The sequence below is a fragment of the Electrona antarctica genome, assembly GCF_951216825.1.
Source record: "Electrona antarctica genome assembly, chromosome: 9".
NCBI classification, from domain to species: Eukaryota; Metazoa; Chordata; class Actinopteri; order Myctophiformes; family Myctophidae; genus Electrona; species Electrona antarctica.
In genome coordinates, this window is record NC_136790.1 from 934,387 (window position 1) to 953,449 (window position 19,063).

A 19,063-nucleotide genomic window follows, 5' to 3' on the forward strand; every position below is an offset into this window, starting at 1 on the left:
GCCCAAACAATCTGTATTATTATATTATATTGTGAATGAAAGTGAAAGAAATCAGGCATTCATCATTGTAGTTGCTGAAGAAACGTGACATAAGGAGTGTTAATGGAAAGCACTTAAAAGATCAACTACACATCCCACAATGCATTGCAGCTCTTCAGTTCACCCATAGTGCACCGCGTTTTTGAAAAGACGAAATCTGATTGGCTGTGACGTTTAGGCAGTGACGTGGCATGCAGCCATTGGCTCATGAAAGAGCACACGCTGTCCTTTGAACAGAGAGGAGCCACACACAGAAGACACACACAGAAGCTGTAGCATGGAATGGATATTACAGGTAATGCTAAGCTTTTATTTATTGGTTTGCAGCTACATTTGCACTTCATACTGTAGTGTTTTCAGCCTTTGTCAATGTTTGCCTTTGTCAATGTTTTCATGTCAAACCAAAAGTAGGCTATTTGGCTGCAGAGCCACGTTTGAAAAGACTTAAAATATGTTGCTTAATTAAAGGTAGTGTAGAGGATTTTCTTTGGTTGAAATAAGTGTCATAGCTCTATATTGTGATAATCATTGGTATAGTCTGTGTTTGTTCAGTAACAGTTTAAGTAGCTCTATATTGTGACAGTAATCATTGCTATAGAGTGTTTGTTCAGCAACAAGAATAAAATTGGTCCAATGGCTGGAGTTTGATATTCTCCCAACATGAAATCTATTACAAGAGTATATTTCAAGAATTCGGAAAGTATCCATATGGAGGATATCACCATATTCGGGCAAAGGATTCTTGGGTTTTTCGCTCAGTGGCTGTTTTCAATATAACTAATGGACTAATTAGCACTGCAGTTGTGCACATGATTATGTAACAGATTTTTGTATGCCAGATAGCACTATGAGAGCATTTCTGGCAATTTCATTGCTTTCAATTAAAAAGAGGGATGTACAGTATTGTTAGTGCAGTGGTTCTCAACCGGTCCGTCTTTTTTCGGGGTCCCCAGATGACAGTAATACAGTGACAATTTAAGGAAAGACTACATCAAAAGTAATCAAGAAACCATCATATAAACTGGTCAAACATGGGCCAAATAAAAAATAGCTGATCTACAAGCTCAATGCATGGAATTGTGAGCTTGTAGATCCGATAGTCACTTACTGTCTCCAGCACATTTTGTTTTAGCTTGTCTTTGAGGTACTACTGTATATAGCTGATATGTCCTATAGCCTGGTGCGTGTTAACATGTGCTTAGATAATGTAGAATTTGTTTTCGTGCATGAAATATTTTTGATAAAATTCAGGAATTCAGAGAAAAGCGGTTGGAAGGATCTCTGTGTCACTGCACACTTTGACACTGCACACTTTTGCCATGAGTTCTAAATGTACAGATGAGTTACATACAAGGACAGTACAGTAATTTGGAGTTACTTTAGATGCATACTGATAATAGGTCTAGTGGCGGTTTTGTATAGGGTTCTTTCTTGTGTGCTTCTGGAAGACCATATTGACATTTCAAAACCTATTTACATCACTGATGGTCGATAGGGAAGTGTAACATAATCAAATTAACCTTTATATAGAGCACAGTTGCACTGGATTTCATAAATTTTACTCACCGCTGAGTATAATGTGAAGTTTAGGTGGAGTACAAAGCAGCAACATTGCCAACGCAGCATGCTGCAACCAAACACTGAATGCTGCCTTCAGTGACTGACACAGTGAGGGGAGTGGCAGTTCAGGAAGTGACATCATATTCTTTATACTGATCTGACTGACTGATCATTGACATGTTTGGTTACCATTTTTAACTGGGTTACCCCTCCGATTGCAAATATTATAGTAGTTAGTTAGTTTCTAATAGTATTTCATATTTTATCACCTTGTTTATTAGTGATTGCTTGAAAGTTTCCAGAGTGTCAACCAGTTGCTGATGATATTGTGACATCAAATGATGCACCATGAAAGCATAGGATTGGCACAAATCTTCCATGAGACCTTTTGTGTTATGGAAGGTATTGGATAGTGTCTTAACAGTTAAGGGGAGATATGGACAAAATCAAAATGGTACCACATTATGATGATTGTGGTGGTCATCTGGCCTAAGGCAACACATGGTGCGAGGGAAGGATAAAGTATAGAAAAGTAGGAAAAACAAGAAGAAAATAACTGAATGGCCTTTGTCAAGGTCAAATCTGTTGTGCAGTCAACTTGTTGGATTGGTGCTTCCAGTGGGAAAAAAATAAGGAGTTTCCAGTTATGGTGTCAAATAGAAATTATATATATAAAAAGTTATGTGAGTCTGTGACTGTTCTTTAGTGGAAAATGCAGTGATGAAAATGTTATAAGATGGTCTGTCATATCCCTTCATTCAGGCCAAGAAAAGCTATGGCATCCAATTTGAAAATGAAAAAAAAGTTTTCTCAAAACAAAGTTCTTGCAATGTTGTGGTCAGTTGAATGTGTTCAATTCCCTCTGCTCTTAGTAGCAGGTCATTATTGGCATGATCATCGCTGACAGGCCTGGTTATCCATGTTGTTATTGAAAGTGTGTTTGTGTTATATACTTATGCAGTCTTTGCGCCTGTGTTTTATGTAGCCAAAATACAAAACTGGTGTTGCCGTTAATACAATCTCCGTTGGTAGGTCTGGTTGGTGTCAGTGAATGTTTGAGAGTGTATGTAGGATATGTATCCCAGTAATTGCAGTGATCTGTAGTTGCCAATGAGTTTACAGACATGTATTCATGTTTTTCTTTTTTTTATGCTAAGGTTTTCTCAAAGGGATGTGTGTATGTGTGTGTATATGTGTGTGTGCCCATTTTTGCTTTTGAAAACTGGTGTAACTTTTCCTTAATTCCAGAAATGGCAGAAATAAAAGTTGGCTAAGGTCCTGCAGCTCCAACGCCCTGATTGGGTGTAGACCTTCATAGCACCATGGCACAACTTCCCAGAGGAACTGTTGCAGTCTTTGGACACCGGAGAAACATCAAATGGGAATTCAGGAAGATTGTGGTGAAATTATGAATGTGAGTTCCTGCTTAGGAAGAACTAAGCAGACTAAGCAACTAAGCAGAACTAAGCAGGAAGAACACAACTGTATGCAGCTGAACTTGTATTTCCCTCAACCTGAAATACAATACATTTATGTTGATGGTGATGAGCAGTTTTAAAATCTTAATGATGCTTGTTTTATTATTTTGTTAGTTTCTTATTCAGAGAGTCCTGTTTTCTGCAAAACGTCTACCCATCAGCGCTGGCATCAACCCTGGGGTTTCTGGAGAGGTGTGTATTTTTGTGTTTGCTTTAGCCTGCACTAAAAGAAAGTAGCACTGCCTAATCTAAATCTTTTCCATTAGAAGTTGCCTTAAATGAACATCTTCAATTAAAAATATATTTTTCTTTGTTTTATAATATATATATATATAATATATATATATATATATATATAAAATACTGTTTTTATTCTATTTCCGCAGGTGTCTGTTCTCCATCAACCCAGAGAAGGAGAGCACATCGTATCTATAGTTGTGAATCCTAGGTATACCTTGATTCACTCTCGGACCATGAGTAGTGAGATTGTTGATTATGGTAAGATTCATAGTGTCCACGCATGAATCTTACCGTGTCCACGCACGCACGCGGCGAGTGTGCGTGCGTGGACACACACACACACACAGTACTTAGATATACACACACACACACACACACACACACACACACAGTACTTAGATATACACACACACACACACACACAGTACTTAGATATACACACATTAATAATTTGAAATTCTATTTTATCAGGTCAACCCAGATGGTGGAGAAGACGACCAAAGACCAGGAACCTTTGAGTAACATGATCTTCGAATATGGGCTTTTAAAACAAGTAAGCTTAAACATTCAGTACGCATTTCATAGACACACATACACCACCCTCCAGTCTTTATTATTTTTTAATTGCTTTATATAATCTACATTAGTTTATTTTCTTTACATGGCTGTATTATAATCTAAAGATTTTCTTCATTGTCCTTGTGTGTCTGCAGATGCATGTTCTTGATCAACCCAGAGAAAGGCACTAAAGTGGAAAGCAAAACAAATCACGACTTGGTGTGAATCCTAGGGTGTCTACCATGATCCAGTTTCTTTCGGACCATGACTGGGGCGTGATCTTGAATATGGTAAGAATTTTGGCCACGCACGCACGTGTTATTCGGTGCATTATCCTGGTGGCTTTCTTTCACATGTCCTCTCGGTTATGAGGGAACACGCATGCGCTTAAGACACTACACCCCGAAGAGACCCAGCTATGACCTGTGGTCCTGCACTGCTACCTATTGACCAAGGTTATTGTGATTTTGTTGGAAAATGAAACACAGAACATAAACTTGTAATAATAACAGTAATTCAATCCTAACTTATTTATTTCCCCTCACATTTGTAGAGCGGTAACACAGCTCACCAGAAGGGTGGATGCCGTCAAGGAGTTGTCCAGCACCGTCAAGGAGAGCTTTTCAGGGGTGACAGAGGCTGGACAGGATGGAGGCATCCATCCTGCAAACGCCTCCTCCTGCCAGCCAAAAGATTCCCCAAGAGCTGTCTGTATGTACTTAATCTACCTATTTATCTTCAACAGAGCCCCCCCCCCCCCCCCCAACAGTACAACTCTAGAAACCCTTGTATAAATGTATGGCTGTGACCCTACCCAGTTCACTGTCTCTGCATTCTATGTATGTTTACCTTGCTTACTGTAAATCGCTCTTGATAAAGTGTGCTAAATGCCTACATTGTAGATTAGTGTTGATTTGATACGGTTAAAAATAACAGATGGCACAATGACCAAATATTGACAAATGTAATATTGGTGTGATTTGTGTTATTTTTTTGTTAAATAGGTTGGTTTTCTATTCAAATGGTAATCATGTCTGTAGTGTTTGCTAAATAATAGGGGTCTCCCTGTCTCTATAGCTAGCTCGTCAGAGTACCCCCATTTAGTTTGACAGTTTACATTTTGTCTGCTAATTTCTATCACCATCCTTTTGAGATGCCTTAATATAATACATTTAGAGATCATAATGTGGTATTTGTGTTGTCATTCACTAGAAGCCTGTAACAGGGCTTTTGAAAGCCTCAAGACAACCACACAAATTGAGCTGGCCGGGACATTGGAGGATGTGAAGAGGAGGAAGGCTCTCACTAGCCGGAGGGATCGGGTGAGCTATTGACCTGCTCTTACTGACATGTGAAATGTCAGAACCTGATGTCTCCCTTTTGACTGATACCTGTCCATTTAAACTCTAGACGGGCCTGCCCCAAAGTTATTAGTGCAGCTGCGCCCGGCAACTAGAGTTCAACAGGCCTGAATTAAGGCCTATCAAACCCTGTACACAAGAGAATGTCCCCGCTACCACCCTTAGATCTCCATATATGGAGCTGACCTGTTCTGACATTCCATATGTTGATCTGACATCATCAAACACTGTACACTCAAGACATGCTCCTTATAGTCCGGCAGCCACGGTTATGGCTATGGGGTGGGAAATTTGGTATACTTTTTTTTTTATTGGCCTAAAATATTGTCTATATACTGCTGACCGGCTGTCACTATTGGGCAATTTTTTTTATAGGGGTTTCTTGTGACCCTACCATTAACATCCTATGGCAGGCAGAAATGTCAAAAATGATCTTTATGCTTTAAGTAGCATGTGACATGTCAAACTATGGGGTTTTCATGATTCGGAATCCATTCCAAGCATTAGTTTGAGGTCAGCACATTTTGGGCACATTTGGGCTAGTGGCTATGGCTGCTTTTAGCCCAAGGAGTGTTTTTTGTGCAAAACTAATGCTTGGAATGGATTCAGAATAATAAACCCCCTAGTTTGACATGTCGCATGCTACTTAAAGCAAAAGGAAAGTTTGACATTTTTGCATGCCATAGGATGTTAATTTTAAACTAAAGAAGCCTGTCGGCTGCCGGACTATTAGGCTATATGGCCAGTACAGAATTCATTCCTTGTTGATCTGACCCTTCCATGCCAAAGCGCCAGTGCTCACCCAGCAGTCTACCGTCAACAAGTGCACACATCCGCCTCTTAGGTGTCTTACTGGTTTATTTAAGCCAAGGGATATAACAGTGAGGTGGTCATTACAGAGAAATCTGCTGCAGGACATGAAGCAGAGGGGTCATACACAAAGGGGTAGAATGTTTGGAGATGTGTGTAGTTGCCAATGACATAATAGCGTTGTCCCAATTTCTTTCAGACTGAGTAAAAGTACTTAATTGTTAGTACTCGCCAATACCGAGTACCGATACGAGTACTTTTTATTTTCATTGAGTAACCACTTAATTTACCCCCTTTTTCTCCAATTTAATTTCATATGCCTACAACAGTTGGCGGGGTGTGGAGCCCAAGGACCCGCATGAGGGTTCATTCTGGACTCTTTACCCTGAGATCCCCCCCCCTGCTCCAGAGGGGTGTGGAGCCCAAGGAGACCCGCATGAGGGTTCAGTCTGGACTCTTTACCCTGAGACCCCCCCCCCTGCTCCAGAGGGGTGTGGAGCCCAGGGAGACCCGCATGAGGGTTCATTCTGGACTCTTTACCCTGAGATCCCCCCCTGCTCCAGAGGGGTGTGGAGCCCAAGGAGACCCGCATGAGGGTTCAGTCTGGACTCTTTACCCTGAGACCCCCCCCCCCTGCTCCAGAGGGGTGTGGAGCCCAGGGAGACCCGCATGAGGGTTCATTCTGGACTCTTTACCCTGAGATCCCCCCCTGCTCCAGAGGGGTGTGGAGCCCAAGGAGACCCGCATGAGGGTTCATTCTGGACTCTTTACCCTCAAACGTCTGTACATAAAAGAGGCCCTGGAGGGTGAAGCGGAAGGGACTGGAGGAGTGTGAGTGCGTGAGTGTGAGAGGCATGAATTCCGTTTGTGTCCGAGCATAGGCATGGTAACGCCCCGCCTGCAGTGTCGGTAGACCAATCACAGGCAGGCGGGGCGTTCATGCCTCAGCCATGCCTATGCTCTGACACAAACGGAATTCACGCGTGTGAGAGTGGTTTCCCCTCATCTGCTCCTCACCCTGACTCCCGTCGTCTGTGCGCCATCCTGTGTGTTCTTGTTCTTGTCCTGTTCAGACAAACTGTGAGACCATGTCCTGGCTACAATACTTTGTTGTCAAGCTGCCTTTTTTTGTTTTAACATTTATCTAAATGTTTAAACCTTCATTGTATTGTTTCTAGAGTGACTTTTTCAACCTAGGTTCATGTTTTAGGTTATTAGAGAAAGTAAAAGATTAATGTAATTTTTTTTCCATTTGCTGCTCTTTTTCATTTTAGGGATTTTAGCTGACATGGGGCTAAATATGTATTTTTTCACATTTTTATAGCGATTTATTTTTTTATTATTTACTATAGTCTTACTAGACTCCAAGAAATTACATCTGGCCACAAAAGATCACAGGATCTACTGAATGTGTCAAACGTACATGACACACAGTGTGGCTTCCTCCCAGTAGGCTATACCTTCACATTCAGTAGATCCTGTGATCTTTTGTGGCCAGATATAATATCGTGGGGTCTAGTAGGACTATAGTAAATAATAAAAAAATAAATCACTATCAAATTTTGTAAAAAAGTACCCCCATGCTCGAATGATTCAAAATGATTCCAGAATACACGTTGCCTGGTCCCCACTAGCCTTGATTCTGCCGCACCCGAGTACACTTCATTCAACTGTATTCAATGCTTTCACAATGCAGCGATCCGTATCCCAGTACACTTCATTCAACTGTATGCAATGCTTTCACATTGCAGTGATCCGTATCTGAGTACACTTCATTACAACTGTATTCAATGCTTTCACATTGCAGTGATCCGTATCTGAGTACTGTATTCAATGCTTTCACATTGCAGCAATCCGTATCTGAGTACACTTCATTCAACTGTATTCAATGCTTTCACATTGCAGTGATCCGTATCTTTTGGAGGCATGGCCCCTGTTTTGAGGTTGCTAAATAAATGTTTGTTTGCGCTGAAGTGATTTTTGTTTTGTAAATTGTTTTTAGCTTAATGTTTATATTCAAAGTAGGTAGCCTTTTTGGATGAGACATTTGGTGTAGAGGGGAAAAAAGAACTGGGCCTAGTATAAAGTTTTGGTACACTGATCTGTCCTTGTATAGTGGGTCATCATGATATGGGCCATGAATGGTATACTGAAATATACAGGTCATATTCTGACAAGATACAACTGGTGTTTGGATTTAGGATATGACGACAGGTCATATTCTGACAAAAGATACAACTGGTGTTTGGATTTAGGATATGACGACAGGTCATATTCTGACAAAAGATACAACTGGTTTTAGGATTTAGGATATGACGAGGTCATATTCTGACAAAAGATACAACTGGTTTTAGGATTTAGGATATGACGACAGGTCATATTCTGACAAAAGATACAACTGGTGTTTGGATTTAGGATATGACGACAGGTCATATTCTGACAAAAGATACAACTGGTGTTTGGATTTAGGATATGACGACAGGTCATATTCTGACAAAAGATACAACTGGTTTTAGGATTTAGGATATGACGACAGGTCATATTCTGACAAAAGATACAACTGGTGTTTGGATTTAGGATATGACGACAGGTCATATTCTGACAAAAGATACAACTGGTGTTTGGATTTAGGATATGACGACAGGTCATATTCTGACAAAAGATACAACTGGTTTTAGGACTTAGGATATGACGACAGGTCATATTCTGACAAAAGATACAACTGGTTTTAGGACTTAGGATATGACGACAGGTCATATTCTGACAAAAGATACAACTGGTGTTTGGATTTAGGATATGACGACAGGTCATATTCTGACAACAGATACAACTGGTTTTAGGACTTAGGATATGACGACAGGTCATATTCTGACAAAAGATACAACTGGTGTTTGGATTTAGGATATGACGAAAGGTCATATTCTGACAAAAGATACAACTGGTGTTTGGATTTAGGATATGACGACAGGTCATATTCTGACAACAGATACAACTGGTTTTAGGACTTAGGATATGACGACAGGTCATATTCTGACAAAAGATACAACTGGTGTTTGGATTTAGGATATGACGACAGGTCATATTCTGACAACAGATACAACTGGTTTTAGGACTTAGGATATGACGACAGGTCATATTCTGACAAAAGATACAACTGGTGTTTGGATTTAGGATATGACGAAAGGTCATATTCTGACAAAAGATACAACTGGTGTTTGGATTTAGGATATGACGACAGGTCATATTCTGACAACAGATACAACTGGTTTTAGGACTTAGGATATGACGACAGGTCATATTCTGACAAAAGATACAACTGGTGTTTGGATTTAGGATATGACGACAGGTCATATTCTGACAACAGATACAACTGGTTTTAGGACTTAGGATATGACGACAGGTCATATTCTGACAAAAGATACAACTGGTGTTTGGATTTAGGATATGACGACAGGTCATATTCTGACAACAGATACAACTGGTTTTAGGACTTAGGATATGACGACAGGTCATATTCTGACAAAAGATACAACTGGTGTTTGGATTTAGGATATGACGAAAGGTCATATTCTGACAAAAGATACAACTGGTGTTTGGATTTAGGATATGACGACAGGTCATATTCTGACAACAGATACAACTGGTTTTAGGACTTAGGATATGACGACAGGTCATATTCTGACAAAAGATACAACTGGGGTTAGGACTTAGGATATTCATAGTAGTCATATCTTGACATTGGATATGACATGTATCCTGGATAAAACTATCTCCATATTCTAGAAGAATAAAATTGGTCCCATTCTGGAGTTTTGATATTCTCCGAACATGAAATCCATTACGAGAGTATATGTCAAGAATCCGGAGAGTATCCATATGGATATCACCGTATTTGAATCATATCTGGTAATATTCGGGCAACGATTTCTAGGGATTCTTGGGTTTTTCGCCCAGTGTGACGGCCATCGTTGTTCTACTCGGGGAGTGGTCAGTCGTCTCTGCTCCGTCACTGCCCACCTGGATTCCTAGAGAAATAGAGACGGAAGGAAGAGGAGCGAGAATCGAGGAGGAAGGAGGAGGTTTGGGTGGAGGAGGACGATGAATTTGAATGCAATGAGGCTCACTATTAGTTGAGTTAAGTTAGCTGTTAATAGGACCGATATCTTATTAACAGTGCTAACTTATTAGTGAGCCTACCAGAGTTGACCCTGTTCATCTGTCTAAATCTCTGCTAGATTGGATTCTTGTCACTCATCCTGACAGAATTACAAAATCTGGGGTATTATCTTCAGTGACCATTCAATAATATTCTGTGTGTGGAAGATCCAATTACCTCACTTAAGGCCCAGGTATATAAAAGTAAGACAATTAAAAGATCTGAATAATTAACTTTTCATCCGTGATTTACTTTATATCACCTTCGATGAGGCCTTTAGGAGGGCCATTCGAGCCGCAAGTGGAATCTGCAGTACTACTGTTGCCCAGCGGTGGAGCCTGCAGAACCATTGCGGCTCAAGAATCCACCACTCCTGAATGAAGTGTCTGGTGCTGGGAGTCTGGTGCAACGCACAGGTCCTGGCGGTACTCCTGGTGAGAGCAGGAGTGGACATGGTGAGACGTAGGAGGGGCCCGGACAGGAGGCAACCCACAGAGCCCAGTCCCTCCACATACCAGAATTGTACCTCTCAGTCCCGGCATAGTAGTTCCGGAGTGGTTCCAACGGATTGTGCGGCCCTGTCTTTCCCTAGTGGTCTGATCGAGGGTAGCTACTGGGACGTAAGTCGGGACTTGATCACCCCGGCTGGGTCACCCGAGTGAGGGGTATGATGTTCGAGAGACCCGAAACCCAGATGACCTTGGGATACATCACTGAGGATACGTCCCAGTTGCATCCAGGCGATGTTATTTTCGTTCTGATATAAATTGGAATCGCTTTCAATTAATACCTTCTGTTGAAGATGCCTGGAACTTCCGATACACAGAACTTAATAAAGTGATAGATAAACACGCACCCTGGATAACCATCAAGGTTAAAGGAAGACACTTACCCTGGATTAATGGTGAACTGATACAGCTGTTCAAACAGAGAGACAGGGCCTGGCTAAAGTATCGCTCATTTAATGACCCTATTGACTGGAACATTTATAAACATTTAAGGAACACATGCAAAACCAAAACAAGAAATGCAGAAGCCAACTTTTACAAAGACTGCTTATATAATGATTTCAATAACCCGAGGAAATGTTGGAATAGAATCAATAGCATACTTAATAAAACAAACAAAAGCCCTAATCTCATTAGGATCAATGATGGTTTAACTGGTGTTCCTTCCATAATTGCCAGTGCGTTTAGTCAGCACTTTTCCTCAGATTGCAGTTTACAATCGGATCCACCTTATTCTCACGCTCCCCCGAATAACTAGGGTTGGAAGCTCATTTTCATTTGCTAGAATTACTCCAACTGATGAACAGGCTATCTGTGAGTTAAATTCAGCCAGGTAATGCTGGTAAAGTTCTTGAAAATTGCACCTTTACCTCACATTCTTTCATTTCCACTGTCAGATTTATGTAACCTATCTCTATCTACATGCGAAATTCCGTCAATCTGGAAATGCTCAGTCAGTGGATCCACATGATCTCAACAATTACAGACCTATCTCTATTATCAACAGTACAGTAAAGGTATTTTATTTGAAAGTTTAACCAACTCTCTAAATATGTCAATGACTATCACATTCTATCTCCATTCCAATCCGGTTTCAGACCCCAATTTTTCAACAACCACTGCACTTCTAAAATTCACAAATGATGTCTTTCATCATTTGAGAACAGTATGCTAACAGGTGCAATATATATTGACCTTACCAAGGCATTCGATTTGGTAGACCATTAGCTTCTCGATAAACTTCATTCCATTGGTCTCTCAAGAGAGTCTGTTCTTTGGTTTAACTCCACCTTAGACGTCAGTGTGTCTCGTACCAGGGGAACCGATCTGAATTTAGGATTATGGAGAAAGGTGTACCCCAGGGTTCTTCCCTGGGACCTCTGCTGACAGTCATCTACTCCCCAAAAAAATCCCAAATTCAGTGTTCACTACAGGCTGACTTTGATGCAGTTCAAAAATGTTTTTACCTCAACAAGCTGATATTGAATGAGAAGAAGTCCTTTACTTTACTTTACTATAATTAGATTAATTAAGCAATATTACACGAGAGGGTGTGGGTTAACGTGATTATTGCCACGACAGGGATGCGGTGAGGAACGAGACGAAGTCGAGTTCCGCAAGCATCACTGAAGTGGCAATAATCACGTTAACCCACACCCTCGAGTGTAATATTGCAATTATAACAATTTACAATTTAGGCATTTAGCAGACGCTCTTAATCCAGAGCGATTTACAATAGGCAAGAACAAAAAGCATGGGAATACATCACATATGTAACAAAATGCATTTATCGCGAAACATGCGTAAGCTAAGACCGTGACTAGAACATATCTATATAATGACACTATACATATAAACTATAACTAGAACATATCTATATAATGACACTATACATATAAACTACACATATGTGCTATACTATGCTGTACATATATACTATGAAGTGCTATGACTACATACAATGCACTTATTGTGCTGTCTACATGACATGCTATAAGTCTGTTTCAAATGCTATATAAGTCTAAGAAGTGCTGTCTAAGGGGGTAGGGTAAGTGCTATGGGCCATGATGGAGTCTGAAAAGGTGGGTTTTCAGACTACGGCGGAAGATCGGGAGTGATGCTGCAGTTCTGATTGCAACGGGAAGTGCATTCCACAGTTTTGGGGCCAGAAGGGAGAAGAGTTTGGGACGTGTGGAGCGTTGTCCCGGCGTTTTTAGTGAGGGTACTTCCAGCTTCCCTGCGTTGGCTGATCTGAGTGCGCGGGAGGGTTTGTAGGGTTCAATCATGCTGGCAAGATATGGGGGAGCCATACCTTTGGTTGCTTTAAATGCCAACATCAGAGTTTTGTATTCTGTGCGGGCAGCGACCGGGAGCCAGTGCAGGGAGCGGAGCAGGGGGGAGACATGTGAGAATTTTGGCTGGTTGAAGACCAAGCGAGCTGCGGCATTTTGGATCAGTTGGAGAGGCTTCAGTGCACATGCCGGTAGGCCAGTAAGGAGAGAGTTACAATAGTCAAGTTTTGACAGGACTGTTGTCTGGATTAGGAGCTGGGATGATTCCTGGGTGAGGAACGGTCTAATTCGTCGTATGTTATAGAGTGTGAACCTACAGGATCGAGTGACAGCTGTGATGTGAGTTTTGAACGAGAGCTGACTGTCCAGGACAACACCAAGGTTCCTGGCTGTTGGGACAGACGTTACCAGGGCGTTGTCTACGGAAATAGTTAGCTCCCGCATCGGGCAGGACTTAGCTGGGAAGAAGAGAAGCTCAGTCTTGTCTGGGTTCAGCTTGAGGTGGTTGGAGGACATCCACTGTGAGATGTCAGCCAGGCAAGCAGTGATGCGCTCTTCCACCTGGGTGGCAGAGGGGGGGAAGGATAGAAACAGTTGTGTGTCATCGGCATAACAGTGATAGGATATATTGTGGGCAGAGATGATAGTGCCAAGGGATTTAGTGTACAGTGAGAAAAGGAGGGGACCAAGTACAGATCCCTGTGGGACCCCAGTTTGGAGGGTTCGGGGGGATGATAACAGACCTTTCCAGGAGACCTGGTAGGTCCGGTCGGTGAGGTAAGAGGAGAACCACTTTAGTGCCGTCCCGCCGATGCCTAGATCCGCTAGGGTGTCTAGGAGCAGCTGGTGGTTCACTGTGTCAAATGCTGCTGATAGGTCTAGGAGAATCAGGACTGCAGAGTGGGAAGCAGCCTGGGCAGCATGTAGTGCTTCTGTGACTGCCAGCAGGGCAGTTTCTGTGGAGTGGGCTTTTTTGAATCCGGACTGGTTGGGATCTAGCAGGTTGTTATGTGAGAGATGGAGAGAGAGCTGGTTGGAGACAACACGTTCAATGCTTTTTGATAGAAATGAAAGGAGTGATACCGGTCTGTAGTTCTTGACATCTGAGGGGTCAAGGGTTGGTTTCTTGAGGAGTGGTGTTACTCTGGCTGACTTGAGGGCAGATGGGACGCAGCCTGAGGTTACTGAGGTGTTGATGATGGAGGTGATGAAGGGGAGCAGATCAGGTGCGATGGTCTGGAAGATTGGAGACGGGACAGGGTCGAGAGGACAGGTGGTAGGTCTAGTGGAAGTCACTAGTTGTAGGACCTCGTCTGGGGAAAGAGGAGAGAAGGAGGACATGCGTGGTGTGTTGGGGTTAGTGTTGGTTGAGTCAGATGCCACTTTATGGGGGAGGGGGGGGAAGGAGCTGCTGATATCGTCAACCTTCTTCTCGAAGTAGTTGACAAAAACATCAGCAGTGAGGGATGAAGGTTGGGTGGGGGGAGGGGGCTTAAGGAGGGAGGAGAAAGTGGAGAAGAGCTTCCTTGGGTTAGAAGTACAGGATTGGATTTTGGTGTGGTAGAAAGAGGTTTTAGCAGTGGTTAGTGAGAGGGAGAAGGCAGAGAGGAGTGAGTGAAAGTGGGATAGGTCATCAGGTAGCTTTGTCTTGCGCCATTTCCTTTCGGCTGCCCTTAGAGGTGTTCGTTCAGATCTGAGAGTTTCAGATAACCAGGGAGCCGGTGGACATGAGCGAGCTGGCCTGGATGAGAGCGGGCAGTGTTGGTCGAATGCAGATGAGATAGCGGAGAAGAAGGATGAGGTTGCAGAGTCAGGTGAGAGAGAGAGGAAGGACTCCAGGGAGGGTAGAGAGGAGAGAATAGAGGATGAGAGGGAGGAGGGGTTTAGGGATTTGAGATTGCGTCGGGTGGTGACGTTAGGAGGGTTAGTGGGTTTAGGCGGGAGGGTGGAGAGAGAGAGGGAGAAGGTTATGAAGTGGTGGTCAGACCTAATTAACGGAGTAACAGAGAGTGTAGAGGGAGAGCAGGCTCTGGAGAACACAAGGTCCAAAACATTACCAGCCTTGTGAGTGGGAGGGGAGGGAGATAGTGAGAGGTCAAATGAGGCCAGAAGGGATGTAACGGGAAGATACTTCTCTGCTGTAGGAAGGTTGAAATCGCCCAGTAGGATCAGGGGGGTGCCATCTTCCGGAAATGAACTAATCAGGGAATCTAGTTCTTCCAGGAAGTTCCCAAGAGTTCCTGGGGGGCGATAGAGCACAATGAGGGTGAGGGGGACTGGTTGTGATATTGAGATAGCATGGAATTCAAATGTGGACAGAGAAAGGTGAGAGAGATTTAAGACACGGAAATTCCATTTGGGGGACATTAGTAGTCCTGTGCCACCCCCTGCACCTGTTGGGCGAGGGGTGTGGGTAAACTTGTGGGAAACAGAGAGGGCAGCCGGGGTTGCAGAATTGTCTGGGGTAATCCAGGTTTCAGTCAGAGCAAGGAAATGCAGAGACTTGAGGGAGGCGTGGCCTGAAATGAATTCAGGCATTTTCTTTTTGGTAGCTGCATGGCAGTTCCAGAGGCCTCCCTCCACCACCATGTGGTGACTGGGTGAACGAGCTGGATAGATGAGATTTGAGGGATTTCTGAGACGGGGGAAGTAGTGACTAGGACGGCATGAGGGGGAAAGTATGGGGATGGTGGGAAAACACATTGTACAGAGAAAAATAGGTAATATATATATATAGTGGTAGTAATAATAATAGAACAAAAACCGTAGTAATAATGATAATAATAATAATAATACTAATAATTACAAATAATAATAATAATAATAACAATAAATGACAATAATATGTAGTGAAAAAGGATGATACAAAAGGTTGATACAAAACCCTGGGAGGTGGTTTTTCTTCGCTTGATGTGTCTCTGGATGTCCGGGTCTTTTTGCTTTGGCACTAGGCTATGCTAGATAGCCTGTGAGAGTTTGTTCGATGAGGATGGAGATTTAACCAGTCGTGAGCCAGAGTATAGCGTGGGGGCACAGGGAAGACAGACGGGAGGAGAGGAAAGGAACTAAGAGAGCTCAGAGAAGTTTTAAAGAGACAGACAGACAGAAAGAGTGAGTGACCGAAGGAGTGAACGATAAACAGATGTAGATGTTATTAAAAGAGAGTGTCCGAAGAAAATGAACAATAAACAGATGTAGATGTTATTACAAGAGAGAGACAGACAGAGAGTGAGTGACCGAAAAAGGTGTCACACCGCTGGTCAGAGTGTTGTTTGATCTGGGGCATATAAATAGCAGTGCTATTTATATGTCTAGAAGCTATCAACACAGGATTATGCAAAGTCCAGAAAGGGGCTGAATGATTAGCCTACTGGTGATTGTATATATCCTGCTAGCCCCTTGTTCCAGATCAAAGAGGACAGATTGGAACAGACAAAGAAACACAGAAATAGTAGGAAAGACAGAAATAGTATAAAGTATAAAGACAGAAATAGTAGTATAAAGACAGAAGTACAAGATAGTGCAGAAAAACTGGATAGGAAAGGTGGATAGAAAGTTCCTACTGTGTTCAATTTCAAATAGCAGCAGATCGAATCTCAGCAGCTTCTGTCACACCACCACTGGTCAAAGTGTGGGTTATACAACAGTTACCCTTAAAACTAAGAAAATCGCTGAAAGAATATATTTTTTTAATGACAGATGTAGTCACTACGACCACAAATGTCCCAAGAAACTAGCTAGCCTAGCCACCGAGTTTGCTAGCGCTCTGGGAGAACAGAGCAGCTGAATTCTTTGTTTTGATTAGGTGGTGAATGGTGCTGGTTTAACCCACGGCTAGAAGGCTGTTTCAACCAATCAGATTGCTTCCTCGAAACGACCTGTGGTATAATACACGATAATCAACACTAACACTTTAATTTAGAACACACCCAAATCAAATTATACAAATATGTGTTCAATCAATCAATCAATCAATCAATCAAAGCAAACGGCATAAACAATATTAGTTTGCCTCTTCTACAAAAAAAAAAGTTACAAGTTACTGTCGCGCGTCGCGTGCCAAGCTGTCATTCTCTTGTACTTGTATTATTTCCCACCTCGGACGGAGGACAGTCTGGTGAGACCAGCGGTATTCTGTAGTGTCGGTAGGCCAATCAGAGGCAGGCGGGGCGTTACCAGGTCTATGCTCGGACGTAGAATAGATATACGCGTCTGCAACGGGAGGAGGAAGTCAAGCGGAATCATGAAGGAATGCTTCGCATGGAATCTTGGGAAAGCTTAGCAATGGAATCACGCATCACCATCGCCTCCTGTAGAGACCTTTTGTTCTTGTGGTGGTTGATTGAGAGTACCTTTTTCTAACTGACTGGCTTTGTGCAGCAAACGTGACCAAAAAAGGGAAATGAGGAATGTCCAGACGAAAAGTTAAAGTTGAACTCAAAAGTTTTATTCCATCCAAGTTGAAAACAAAATAAAAATACTTTTAGCATATAAACTGTTAGGTAGAAAAAAGAGAATCCTGCACACTGTCTTCACTTAGGTTGGTTCTTATTGCAACGTTTCGGTCGTCAGACCTTCATCAGGCATTCCGTATAGCATATAAACTGTAACTTAGAATAGAAGGAGGTGTAGAGCAACAAAAACCAGACGTAAAAAGCTGTGAACCTCCAATCAACTACACCTGGCCCTCTGATGGCCAGGTATTTATGTCCTCTAGTCTCTGCCATGTCTGTAGAGGGTGACAAAGCACACTAACAGGAATGTTAGACATGGCATACATACATGATGTGATGGCCTATTGTAGGCTCCTACACCTCCCGTTACCTCCATGTTGCCTTCAGTTGAGATACAGACGCCCCAGAGCCAGAAGAGGCGTCTATCTATATATGTCTAATATTGTCTATGAATGGATTGAGAACGGGGAGTGGCCAATAAGCAAAGGGTACGTGGTCTCTACTCCTGAACCTACGTTGAGGTGTGACAAGAGGTATGAGGTTACCTTGTATTTTATAATGGCTGAGAGGCGTGGTGAGGCCTGAGGCCATAGCCTAGTGCTTCCAACCCTCTCAGACCTAATCACATTTATGTTGTTGGGAACTTCGGTTATTGGAGAGATTGTTTAACTCAGCCCAATTTACAATTCATAAAGTGTTCACAGCTCCAGAGAAAACAAGCCACATATCAGCAGTCGGGTTGTGGCAATCATTTCAAGTGGTTTTCTTTTTAAGTTAGCCTACTCCTACTGCATGATGAAGTGGGTTGTTTTGTCCGACCGCAAATAACCCCTACTTGTCCCTTGCATTTCAAAGGACCCCTGTCTAAATTATGTATTATCTGCTGTGATTTAAAGAGATAGTGCATGATTAATGTGTGTAAATACTTGAATGAACCAATGTATCATGAACTCTGAAACTCTAAAGTTAGAGTTTCATGTAAGGTGAAGATAATAATACAACACAATTGAAAAGGCAAGGATAGTAAGATTCACTGGTATTAATTCATCACAATGCCAGAGAAAATATTTTTTTCCACTTTTACTGGTACGAATTTGTGGCCGTTAAAATGGAGTAAAATCCATTTGTATGTGGTTTCTTCATGTTTAGAGACCCTTCCCTGTTTATGCATGTTTAGAGACCCTTCCCTGTTTATGCTTGTGTAAACATCATTTGAAAGTCTTGCGTGTATACACAAAATGTATGCCAAGCACGCAGATTAAAGAGTATTTGTTTGCTGCTTTGTTTCGCTCCCAGAGACAATATTCTTTGTAAGTTAACACCCACTGCCTGCATCTAACGATCATAAAACAAATGGTGAATGACATCTTCATCTTCAGAGACTTTTCTTAAAACAGAAGAATGCAACAGAATGAGTATACAAGTGAACAGGCACTATTTCAAATTGACATGCTTCTTAATGTGCTGTGTCTTTGTTTTTGTTAGCACTTAGTTTCAAGCATAAACAAGTCCCCCGAGTTCTTACTCAGCAGCAGTGGTGGGAAGTAGGCCTAACTATATTGTACTTGAGTACAATTTTGAAGTATTTGTACTTGAGTACTTCCAAG

General features: G+C 42.2%; 1 long non-coding RNA gene across 1 annotated transcript; it reads left to right on the plus strand.

Moving 5' to 3' along the window:
- The first annotated feature begins 284 nt into the window (after positions 1–284).
- Positions 285–5,197, plus strand: LOC306930148. Its single transcript, XR_013790859.1, has 8 exons — positions 285–334; positions 2,848–3,013; positions 3,192–3,269; positions 3,464–3,575; positions 3,789–3,870; positions 4,031–4,165; positions 4,429–4,586; positions 5,088–5,197. It is a non-coding gene; the product is annotated as an uncharacterized lncRNA (long non-coding RNA).
- Positions 5,198–19,063: the final 13,866 nt, after the last annotated feature.